The sequence below is a fragment of the Pristiophorus japonicus genome, chromosome 7 (assembly GCF_044704955.1).
Source record: "Pristiophorus japonicus isolate sPriJap1 chromosome 7, sPriJap1.hap1, whole genome shotgun sequence".
NCBI lineage: Eukaryota > Metazoa > Chordata > Chondrichthyes > Pristiophoridae > Pristiophorus > Pristiophorus japonicus.
In genome coordinates this window covers 218,382,639-218,394,983 of record NC_091983.1, presented here as the reverse complement: position 1 = coordinate 218,394,983, position 12,345 = coordinate 218,382,639, and the positions used below count along the sequence as shown (strand labels likewise).

General features: G+C 44.9%; 1 protein-coding gene across 1 annotated transcript in view; it reads left to right on the top strand.

Moving 5' to 3' along the window:
• LOC139266669 (serine/threonine-protein kinase MRCK alpha-like) overlaps positions 1-12,345 on the top strand; it is a 550,926-nt gene that overhangs the window by 172,922 nt on the left and 365,659 nt on the right. The window contains exon 4 of the mRNA XM_070884257.1: positions 1,226-1,355. The gene's annotated coding sequence lies outside the window, so the exon portion shown is untranslated. The remainder of the gene's footprint in view (positions 1-1,225; positions 1,356-12,345) is intronic.

The window sequence follows — 12,345 nt, the reverse complement described above, 5'->3', positions numbered from 1 at the left end:
TTATCAATCTCAGACTTGAAAATTTGAATTGATCACGGCCTTCTGCGGGAAAGAATTCCAGATTTCCACGATCCTTTGTGAGGAAGAAATGCTTCCTGATTTCACTTTTAGATGGTAGCTCTAATTTGAAGATTTTTCCCTCTTGTTCTGGATTCCCCCATCAGAGGAAATAGATTCTTTCTATCTCCCCTATCGAATCCCTTTTATAATTTTCAACATCTCAATTAGATCGCCTCTCAATCTTCTACACTCAAGGGAATGCATACATGGGACTGAGTAACTGTTCTCTTAAACTGCAAATAATGCAGCCTCCACGTGCTTTCTCCTCCCTACATCCTCACTGTGTTGACGCAATCCCCGAGTCTTAACTCATTATTTCCCAGGACCTCAAAGTTGATGAACCTCCTCAGCATTGTTCCTCTAAATTGTCTTTGTTGTGCGTGGCCAGTTTGTTTCAATGTGCAGTCCCTTTAAATGTGTCCGCATGCACGGTATTTCAGCAGGAAAACCCTATGAGCGGCCTGCGCGGTACCTTGCAAGATTACTACACGGCCGTAGAAGCACGGAGCTTAGACGGATCATTGCTCCTCAGCCATCACTTCCTGCAGTTTGTCGGCTTTTGAAATGTAATCCTGACAAATCAGGTCTTTTCTTTTTATTTTTACTTAAAATTGTGTTTGCACAGGTTAATTTGAGGTTTATAGGATTAATAATAATTTTAAAATTGGCGCATTGACATAGCATTAAAAGTAGATGATCGAGTGCATTAAGAGAAATATTGAATTCCTGTTTGCAGATACTCATTGAAATAAAACAGCGAGGATGCATCAACTTGTTTTCCATAGTCGCTACTGGTTCCTGTATACAATGGGCTGTGAGAAAAATTTCAAATCAGTTGCACATGAAGATTAGCATTTTTTCATTCTGGGAATATGGACCATGTGGGCAGAGCCACATTTATTCCCATCCCCAGTTGCTTTGAGAAGGTGATGGTGGGCCTTCTGGTTGAATTGCTGCAGTACTAGGTGAAGGATCTCCCACCATGGTACTGGGTAGGAATTCCATAATATTGACCCAGCGACAACGAAGTTGGGCTGGTGTGTGACTTGGAGGTGATGGTGTTCCCAATGACATTGCTGCTCTTGTCTTTCTTGCTGGTGGAGGTCACAGGATAGGGAAGTGCTATTAAAATAACCTTGGTGAGTTGGTTCATTGCATCCCGTAGGTAGAACATACAGCAGCTGCAAGATGCCGATGATGGAGAGGGTGGAATTGACTTCAATGGCAGGGGTCCCGATCAAGCAAAGCACTCAGTTGTGCGGTTGGTGTTGCAGCTGTACCCTTCCAGGCAAGTGGTGAGTATTCGATCACAGTCCTGCTGAGCCTTGTTGATGGCACAGAGACTTTGGCAACAGCTGCATTGAAATCAGGCACGCACTGTGGCTTGAAGATTTATTCTGCTTCCCAAGCTTCAACTAATTCAGCAGGAAATGCTTATCAAAATACAAATCTGCTGGTGTTTTCTGTCTCCACATCTTTGAGAATTAAACTTCTGCAACCAGGGTGTTTTTAAGCTTTCTTCGGTGTCCATTCTCCTGTCTGTTTTGTTTCCTTGTCCTTTCCTGCACAGTAAGATCTTTAAAAGCTATTCTAGAAGTATAAAACCTTACAGCACAGAGTTAGCCCATGGCGCCATGGGCTAGCAACAATCCCGTTCTCTGACCCTCGACATACTCTCTTCAGTTTTTCTTTTTCAAATATTCATCCACATCCCTTTGAAAAGTTACAAAGGATTTTGTTTCCACATCCCTTTGCCCTAGCCACTCGAAGCCAGTCTGAGCAATAACCCAGACACTGGTCAGATCCCACACATTCTGCAGTACTTCACTTCATACAGCACAATGCAGAGATTCAGCTCTCACTCTAAAACACAAAATTGCAGCTCCTTTTATTAGAGCAAAGAAAATGAAGGCGATCTGATGGAGATGAGTTCAAAATTATGAGGTGCTTTGATAGGAGCAACTAGTTCCATTGGTTGCTGAGTCAGGAATTACATGGCATCAGTTTAAGATCATCACTGACAATGAAGGAAGAGGGTCCGAGAAAATTTTCAACACTGATGGAAGCAGGATCCATAGGAAGAGATAGCTTGACTTGGCTATACTCCATAGATGGTTCCTGGTGTTGGGTGCCTCAGCCCAGGTGAGTCTAGCAGGTCCCCTAATCAATCATAGAATCGTAGAAATTTACAGCACGGAAAGAGGCCATTTCGGCCCATCGTGTCCGCGCCGGCCAACCAAGAGCTATTCAGCCTAATCCCACTTTCCAGCTCTTGGTCCATAGCCCTGTAGGTTACAGCACTTCAGGTGCACATCCAAGTATCTTTTTAAATGTGGTGAGGGTTTCTGCCTCTACCACCCTTTCAGGCAGTGAGTTCCAGAACCTCACCACCCTCTAGGTAAAGTCATTTCCCTTCGTATCTCCTCCACACCACCCCCCACCCCTAATTACTTTAAATCTATGCCCCCTGGTTGTTGACCTCTCTGCTGAGGGAAACAGGTCCTTCCTATCCACTCTATCCAGGCCCCTCATCATTTTATACATCTCAATCAGGTCTCCCCTCAGCCTCCTCTGTACCAAAGATAACAGACCCAGCATCTCCAATCTTTCCTCATAGCCAACATTCTCCAGTCCAGGCAACATTCTTGTAAATCTCCTCTGCACCTTTCCAGTACAATCACATCTTTCCTGTAATGTGGTGACCAGAACTGCGCACACTACTCCACTAGTCAGTGCAATTAAAGCAAAATTGTTTTGAATTATGCATCCGCAAAACAGTAAAGTTCCTGGACAAAATAAACATTTTGTAGAGAGAAACTTGTGGGGAAAAGCTCGTCCTTTCAGTTATTGTGTTATCAATTCAAGTATATTCAATTCAAGACCAGACCAGAGCTAGTCTCCAGTCGTCTTGGTTAATCCTTGCCACTGGACCAAGACCTAGCTCTGTCAAGCCCGTGTGGTGGCTGGTGTGCAACGGCCAACAAACATTTAAAAAATCCACGCACAGGCATTTTCCACTCTTCAAGATGTAGTTTTGGATCTGGAATATTGGGTCCTTCATTGAAACACCTGGGAATTATCCCTTTTTGGCGTGGAAGCAAGTCATCCTCGTTTCGCGGGACCTCCTATGATGATGATGACACTACTCCAACTGCGGGTAACCAGTGTTTTATACAGTTCAAGCATAACATCCTTGCCTCGACTAATAAAGGCAAGTATTCCATATGCCTTCCCAACCACCTTATCTACCTGGCCTGCGACCTTCTGGGATCTGTGGACCTGCACTCCAAGGTATCTTTGTTGCTCTACACATAGTTCACATGCCAGACGCGAGTCTCCCAAAGCAAGCGCTCTATTCAGAACTCCTTCACGGCAAATGAGCCAAAGGTGGACAGCGGAAACGTTACAAGGACACCCTCAAATCCTACCTGATAAAGTGCAACATCCCCACTGACACCTGGGAGTCCCTGGCCCAAGACCGCCCTAAGTGGAGGAAGTGCATCCGGGAGGGTGCTGAGCACCTCGAATCTCGTCGCCGAGAGCATGCAGAAATCAAGCGCAGGCAGCAGAAAGAGCGTGTTGCAAACCAGTCCCACCCTCCCTTATCCTCAACAAATGTCCCACCTGTGACTGAGTCTGTGGTTCTGGTATTGGACTGTTTAGCCACCTAAGAACTCATGTTAAGAGTGAAAGCAAGTCTTAAATCATCTGATGTCTCCACGCATGTACTTTCCAACAGAAATCGCTGAAAAGCGATCAGTGAGTGGAGTCCTAATTGACTGTCGTCATTTCTCCCTTACACCACCTCCACCACCCAATCCCAGGGAGAAGTGAAGGCCAATTGTTGCCTGCCCACCACTGCACCAGCTTAGAGCAGCGAGTTCAGGACAGGTCAGTGACAGAATGCAGGATCTTTCTGGTCTGCAGGACTGAGTACCACGGTCCCAGGTGTGTTACGTTTACCTACTGAGCCACCCAGTCGGTCTGTCTTTTGTACCTTTTTTTAAAATAAAGTAGTTATTTCTTCCTTTTATTCAATGTGACTCAAAAAAGTATGTTTTTGGGGCGGCGGGGGGGGGGGCGATGTGGGTAAAGGTTAATGCTACAGCACTGTCTATCTGAACACTGCACTAGCCCTTTAGAGGGAAGTGGGGGGGGGGGGGGGGGCTGAAAGCATGACTGTAGCCCTCTTTGTGTGTACAGCTCAGTTTGACTGAGTTCAGTTCCCACAATCAAGTGGCAGTGATGGTGTGGTGCATGTTTGCATATTGCATTGCAATTCACAGCAAATCCAAAGGAAATGTCCAGCAGCTGCTGTGTAAACAAAGTATTAGAGCTCTGTGTGAAGAGCTCAATGAACTATTCGTAAAGCCATATGAGGAAGAGCTGCAGACAGGTGTTGCATAAAATGGCCCATCTGGGCAACTGCGCAATATAATCCAGACAGTCACTTTATCAAATCAGCTGAATGATACACCCGAGCATAATTTCAGCGATTCGAACTAAGAAAGCTACCGGGGAAAGTAAGACTTGTATTTCCCCCGTCCTGTCCCTCCTGATGAAAAATGATAATATCGAACTGAAGTCATGCAGCAGACCAGTTGAACGGTTGAGCAAAGTCGTTTACTTTTTCTGTTGGGAGAAGGGTATCGTTTCCCAGATGAGCGTTAAAGAAAGCTGAGAAACCCATTCTGTATTGTTGCAGCAGTCCCTCATCCAGTGAAGGCGTGAGAATTTTACTCTGGTACCACAGACTTGTGCAAATGGCTCGGACAACAAAGAACCTCATTTCATCCCATTTTAGTAATCTGGGAAGGGTAAATATTTAACAGGACCATCTGACAATGGCATTCGGAGCAGGAAATGAAAGTTAGATGGGATCACATGCCAAGTGTTTCTCCCCCCCCCCCACCCCACCACCGCCCCACTTTCTCTTTTACTCACTCGTTTGCTCACTCACCTGACTCACTCCCTCACTCATCTCCCCTTTCATTCTGTATCTTCTATTGAAGTAACAATGGAAACATTTAGGAGTAACAGACTTTCCATTACTGGGTAAGATTTTTTATCAAAGGACTTTGAGGGTAGCTGCGAATTGCCTGATATTTTACTGTATCATGCCTTGTTTTATTTTTGTTTTGTTTTCCCTTGTGGCACGGAGTCCCAGCTCTAAAATAAAGAGAAGAGGCAGCCACAGAGAGAGCTTTGTGTTCTGTTGTACTGAATAATGGTGTTGAGGTTTTCAAAAGGCTGACGATTGCTTGATTTCCACAGTGATCACACTGAAGATGTGAGTTGGTGAAGGAGCTCAGCTTCCTGATCACTCAGCTTTTTATTCAAGGCTGTTTCTCAGCAAATTTATCTTTTTTTGGAGCGACAATGAATGTTTGCTTCATTTTTTTTATTGAAACATTGTTTGCTTTCACACATGTACTTTGGAGGAGAGTGAGCTAAATCAAATTCTACTAATTTATTGAGAGTATCGGGAACATTTTCCTTCATCATATCAGAGGGTTGACAGTTCCCAGTACAGGGATGTAAATAAAAGTAAATGGGATGGGACCAATGGCAGGGAGCCAGTTATCGTCTGTGTGACTCGAGCTTGTAAGCCGAGAGCTACTCTACTGTATCCTGTGGGTGGTGGGTTTCGGGCAATGTGCTGCGGCTCTCGTTTGTCAGCTCCCGAGCTGTGGACTGTGTTGCGTTAAAGTGCAGACCAATTCTGTTTATTAGAGCATGGGTGTGTGCAGAGTTCAGAGCCGTAAAAATGGGTCCGCAGGGATTTAAACTGGGGAATGATACTGTAGAAAACTCGCATCAGTGTTTAATTTCTTGTCGTACAGCCCCAAGACACTACAGTAAGTGGAATGACTGCACAACATAAAATGAACGACTATGAAACTTGCTTTTTACATTGTTAAGCTTTACTATGTTTTGTATATGAAGGCTGAATTGATTTAAAAATCAATGTAAATTTCAGTTACGTAGAATTACTTCAGAGCATAATGTGATTATGATGTGTAAATTCATCGGAGTTATTTTCTTTAAAGTGACTTATCCATATGTTTGACATGCTCTGTGCATGGGCAGTACACAATTTGTGTAAAGGCAATAAATATTTATTTGCTTTAAAAGTTTCAGTGAATTCCATTTCAAGAAAAACATTATTTTAAACAATTGAGAAAGAAAGCAGCTCGAAATGCTAGTTCTCAGATTCACCTATTTTGTCATTCTCCACAAAATCGTTGGCGTTCTATTTGAGAAAATGTTTGAAAGCTTTTTGCAGTTCCTGTTCCAGCTCAGGCTTCCCTCCCACTACTGCCGGTCTGCAGCCATATTTTAGCCGTTTTATTGCTTTGCACTGATTTGTGGCCTGCAGTGTGCCAACATATGTTGCACCATATACAGTAGTTGCTAAAGGCAAGACATTTATTCCTGCAGTGAGTATTTGCTATAAAAATGTATGGATTATACTTTGCAACAAAAGAAGTAGCCTTCACTCTTGACTCTGCGATATCAAATTCAATGAGTTAACTTATTAATAAATATTAATGAGCACAATTCCCGTATATCTTGAAACATTTAAGTCAGCTATCATTTCAAAATGTCGTCTTCTCTCCTGATTCTTATTAGGGTAAGCTTTCAGAGTGCTTTGTATCCTGCCCAAAGTCCCATTCTTCAGGGGTGAGCCTCAACAGTGAGCATCAGCAAGTCATTCAACTGCAGAAGGCATCACACTTAGATCTGACTGCTTCAGCTGTTTATAGGTGTACTCTGTAGCAGAGAGTCACTAGATACGGACCAGAGAACCCTGGCTGATTGTTGGCCTTTCTTAGCCTCAGAGCACTGAGGCACCACTCTGGCTGAGATCAGACTCCGGTGATGCATTTAGCCATTAACCAGTGGAAGTACTGCTGAACTTGTTTTTCCAACTGGGAGCTCTAGATGACCAGACCAATGGGTGATTGGAAGATGCGAATACTGCTCAGTCGGTTTGGAATTTGGGGCCAGAATGTGCTTTAGCAGCGCAGGAATCGGTGCAAACTACCAATTAAAATAAGGGACCCAAAACACTTCTCTCATGTGTTTCCCACCCTCCTATTTCTCTAAGAACTTGCTGGTGGTGTATCAGAGTGATACAGGTGTGGAGGCTGTTGAGGATGGACAATGGGTGCATTACATCACAGATTGGATAAATACGTGAAGGGTGAAAAATTTGCAAGGGAGTGGGCCTAATTGGGTAGCTCTTTTAAAGAGTCGACACAGGAACGACAGGCCAAATAGCCACTTCCTGTGCTGTAAGATTTTACAATTGAAAAAAAATGCGAGGGTACTGATGTCTGTATTGCATTAAAAGGAAACGGGCTAGTCCTGAGAATTAAGTATGGAGGGTTTCGGGATACAGAAGAACATAAGGAATAGGAGCAGGAATAGGCTATTTGGCCCCTCAGACCTGCTCCGCCATTTAATAAGATCATGGCTGATCTGATCATGGACTCAGCTCCACTTCCCTGCCCGCTCCCCATAACCCTTTACTTCCTTATCGTTCAAAAATCTGTCTATCTCCGCCTTAAATATATTCAATGACCCAGCCTCCACAGCTCTCTGGGACAGAGAATTCCACAGATTTACAACCCTCTGAAAGAAAAAATTCCTCCTCATCTCAGTTTTAAATGGGTGGCCCGTTATTCTGAGACTACGTTCCCTAGTTTTAGTTTCCCCTACGTATTATTCAGTATAAGGGGTGTCGCAGTTGTATGGGGCGGGTTGGGTGCTCTTTACCTTTCCGTCATTGTTCATTGTTCATAGGTTTATATGTAACCTTCAGGACTGCTGACCGAGGGCCTTGTGGCTCCTTGTCAGCCGGCACGGACACGATGGGCCGAAATGGCCGCCTCCTGCGCTGTAAATGTCTCTATTTCTTTCTATGTTTCTATGTGGAAATATCCTCTCTGCAGCCACCTTGTCGAGCCCCCTTGTTATCTTATATGTTTCGATAAGATCACCTCTCATTCTTCTGAACTCCAATGTGTATAGACCCAACCTATTCAACCTATCTTCATTAGTCAACCCTCTCATCTCCTGAATCAACCTAGTGAACCTTCTCTGAACGGCCTCCAATGCAAGTATATCCTTCCTTAAATATGAGGACAAAAACTGTATGCAGTACTCTAGATGTGGTCTCACCAATACCCTGTACAGTTGTAGCAGGACTTCTCTGCTTTTATACTCTATCCCGCTGCAATAAAGGCCAACATTCCATTTGCCTTCCTGATCACTTGCTGTACCTGCATGCTAACATTTTGTTTCATGCACTCGAACTCCCCAGGTACCTCTGTACTGCAGCACTTTGCAATTTTTCTCCATTTAAATTATAATTTGCTTTTCTATTTTTTTTCTGCCAAAGTGGATAACTTCACATTTTCCCACATTATACTCCATCTGCCAAATTTTTGCCAACTCACTCAGCCTGTCTTTATCCCCTTGCAGATTTTTAATGTCCTCCTCACAATTTGCTTTCCCACCCATCTTTGTATCATCAGCAAACTTGGCTACATTACAGTCGGTCCCTTCATCCAAGTCATTAATATAGATTGTAAATAGAAACATAGAAACATAGAAAATAGGTGCAGGAGCAGGCCATTCAGCCCTTCTAGCCTGCACCGCCACTCAACGAGTTCATGGCTGAACATGAAACTTCAGTACCCACTTCCTGCTTTCACGCCATACCCCTTGATCCCCCGAGTAGTAAGGACTTCATCTAACTCCCTTTTGAATATATTTAGTGAATTGGCCTCAACTACTTCTGTGGTAGAGAATTCCACAGGTTCACCACTCTCTGGGTGAAGAAGTTCCTCCGCATCTCGGTCCTAAATGGCTTACCCCTTATCCTTAGACTGTGACCTCTGGTTCTGGACTTCCCCAACATTGGGAACATTCTTCCTGCATCTAACCTGTCTAACCCCGTCAGAATTTTAAATGTTTCTATGAGGTCCCCTCTCATTCTTCTGAACTCCAGTGAATACAAGCCCAGTTGATCCAGTCTTTCTTGATAGGTCAGTCCCACCATCCCGGGAATCAGTCTGGTGAATCTTCGCTGCACTCCCTCAATAGCAAGTATGTCCTTCCTCAAGTTAGGAGACCAAAACTGTACACAATACTCCAGGTGTGGCCTCACCAAGGCCCTGTACAACTGTAGCAACACCTCCCTGCCCCTGTACTCAAATCCCCTCGCTATGAAGGCCAACATGCCATTTGCTTTCTTAACCGCCTGCTGTACCTGCATGCCAACCTTCAATGACTGATGTACCATGACACCCAGGTCTCGTTGCACCTTCCCTTTTCCTAATCTGTCACCATTCAGATAATAGTCTGTCTCTCTGTTTTTACCACCAAAGTGGATAACCTCACATTTATCCACATTATACTTCATCTGCCACGCATTTGCCCACTCACCTAACCTATCCAAGTCACTCTGTAGCCTCATAGCATCCTCCTCGCAGCTCACACTGCCACCCAACTTAGTGTCATCCGCAAATTTGGAGATACTACATTTAATCCCCTCGTCTAAATCATTAATGTACAATGTAAACAGCTGGGGCCCCAGCACCAGTCCCTGCGGCACCCCACTAGTTACTGTTTGCCAACCGAAAAATGACTCATTTATCCCGACTCTCTGTTTTCTGCTAGTTAGCCAATCCTCTATCCATGCTAATATATTACCCCCAACCACGTGAACTTTTATCTTGTGCAGTAACCTTTTATATGGCACCTTATCGAATACTTTCAGGAAATCTAAATGCACCACATCCACTGGTTCCCCCTTATCCACCCTGCTCGTTGCATCCTTTAAGAACTTCAGCAAATTTGTCAAACATGATTTCCCTTTCATAAAACCATGCTGACTCTGCTTGATTGAATTATGCTTTTCCAAATGTCCCGCTACTGCTTCCTTAATACAATCATCAAAAACAGGGATAATGATTCCTGAGTGAAAAGGATGGCAATGGTTTGCCAATGGGCAATATGCAGATTGTCCACAGCCAGAGTTGCCAACACTCGAGATTCACTTTCAAGACTTGAGGTAGTGCTGAACAAGCACCTCCCCTTTTCCTAATCTGCCGCCATTCAGATAATATTCTGCCTTCGTGTTTTTGCCCCGAAAGTGGATAACCTCACATTTATCCACATTATACTGCATCTGCCATGCATTTGCCCATTCACCTAACCTGTTCAAGTCACTCTGTAGCCTCTTAGCGCTCTCTTCACAGCTCACACCGCCACCCAGCTTAGTGTCATCTGCAAACTTGGAGATATTACACTCAATTCCTTCATCTAAATCATTGATGTATATTGTAAATAGCTGGGGTCCCAGCACTGAACTCTGCGGCACCCCACTAGTCACTGCCTGTCATTCTGAAAAGGACCCGTTTATCCCAAAGGAGATTATTGCATTTTTTAAGGGACATGCAGATAGATATTTGAAGTAGAGGACGATACAACCATAGCTATATCAGATTTTAGGTTGTTCTAGCCAAGTGTTAGAATCATAGAACGATGCAGCACATAAGGAAACCAATAGGCCCATCATGCCTGTGCCGGTTCCTTGACTCCTCCTGTGCCCCCCCCCCCCCCCCCCACTTGTGCATCCCTGATTTTAAATCGCTCAACAACAGCTTGTATTTATATAGCGCCTTTAACATAGTGAAACGACCCAAGGTGCTGCACGAGTATTATGCGATTAAAAATATGACACAGGTTCATAAGTAGAAAATAGCGCAGGAAGAGGTATGTTTTAAGGAGTGTCTTAAAGGAGGAAAATGAGGTACAGAGACTGAGAGGTTTAGCCAAGGAATTCCAGAGCTTGGGGCCGAGGCAACAGAAAGGTTGCCCACCAATGATTGAGCGATTATATTCCGGGATGCTCAGGAGGGCTGAATTAGAGGAGCGCAGATATCTCCGGGGAGTTGTGGGGCTGGGGGAGATTAGAGATAGGGAGGGGTGAGGCCATGGAGGGATTTGAAAATTTGGAAATCGAGGCATTGCTATCTGGCTCAGAGTGGCGTGGGAGGCAGGGGTATTGTTTCATGGGGCACTGGCACCAGTACTGGGGAAAGAGGGAGCAGTTCCATTGGGATGGTCTCCACTTAAACCGAGCTCAAACCAGTATCCTGGCGAATCGAATAATTAGGGCAGTAGACAGGGATTTAAACTACTGATGGTGCAGTAGAAGGATTCAGGAAAGAAAATTTAAAAGCAGCAAGAGAAATGTCAAGGCTCTAGTGCAGAGTTTGGGTAAAAATAAGCAGTGTGAGTCAGGAAGGGACAGAGAGAGCAACAAAGTTAATCGGGCATCGGTGACCATGGTGACATCAGGGAAAAATAGAAAAAAAGCTAAAGGCGCTATATCTGTGCGCGAAGCATTCGCAACAAAATGGATGAATTAATAGCACAGATAGAAATGAATAGGTTTGATCCAATAGCCATTATGGAGACGTGGTTGCAAAGTGACCAAGGTTGTCAACTAAATATTCCAGGTTACTTAACTTTTAGAAGAGAGAGGCAAAATGGAAAAGGAGGACGGGTATCCCTGAGAATAAAGGATGGGATAAAGGGAGTAGAGAGAAAGGGGGCGGAAATTGCGTAGCGCCCCGTTTGGGGGCAGTAACTGCCGCGAGGCGGGGTTTCCTGCGCCGGACACAAGTCCCGCCCCGCGATCTAAATTCGGGATACTGTTCTACGGAGCAAGTGGAGCGGGGCGGAAGGGTTGAGTGAGGGGTGCTGCATCATGCGGTGATGGCCAAGCTGCCGACTCTGCAGGGGGAGAAATGGGACCCTACCTGAACCACTGAGGAGCGAGGAGTTGTGGCCTCAGCCCGGCACACAAGCAGATTGCCGGGCTGGAGGATCGTGGCACAGACCCCGCGATTCAACATCCAGCAGGCCGCAACCGGTAAGGCGACCATTTTTTTTCCCTCAAATCGCCACCTCCTCTTTAAATTTTGCCCTACCAGCACCCTCTGAATCTGTCGCTGGCATCGCCTGGCTCAGCTTCAGGGGGCGCGACCGAATTTGCACCGCGGGGCAGATTCAATCTTGGCTTTCAAAAGGGAATTGGATAAGTAGCTGAAGAAAAAAAATTGCAGGGCCACGAGGAAAGGGCGGGGAAGTGGGACTAGCTCTTGCAGAGAGCTGGCATGGGCTTGAAGGGACGAATGGCCTATTTCTGTGCTGTAACCATTCTGTGATTCTAACCAACTTAGGAACAGGCTATTTTGGATCTAG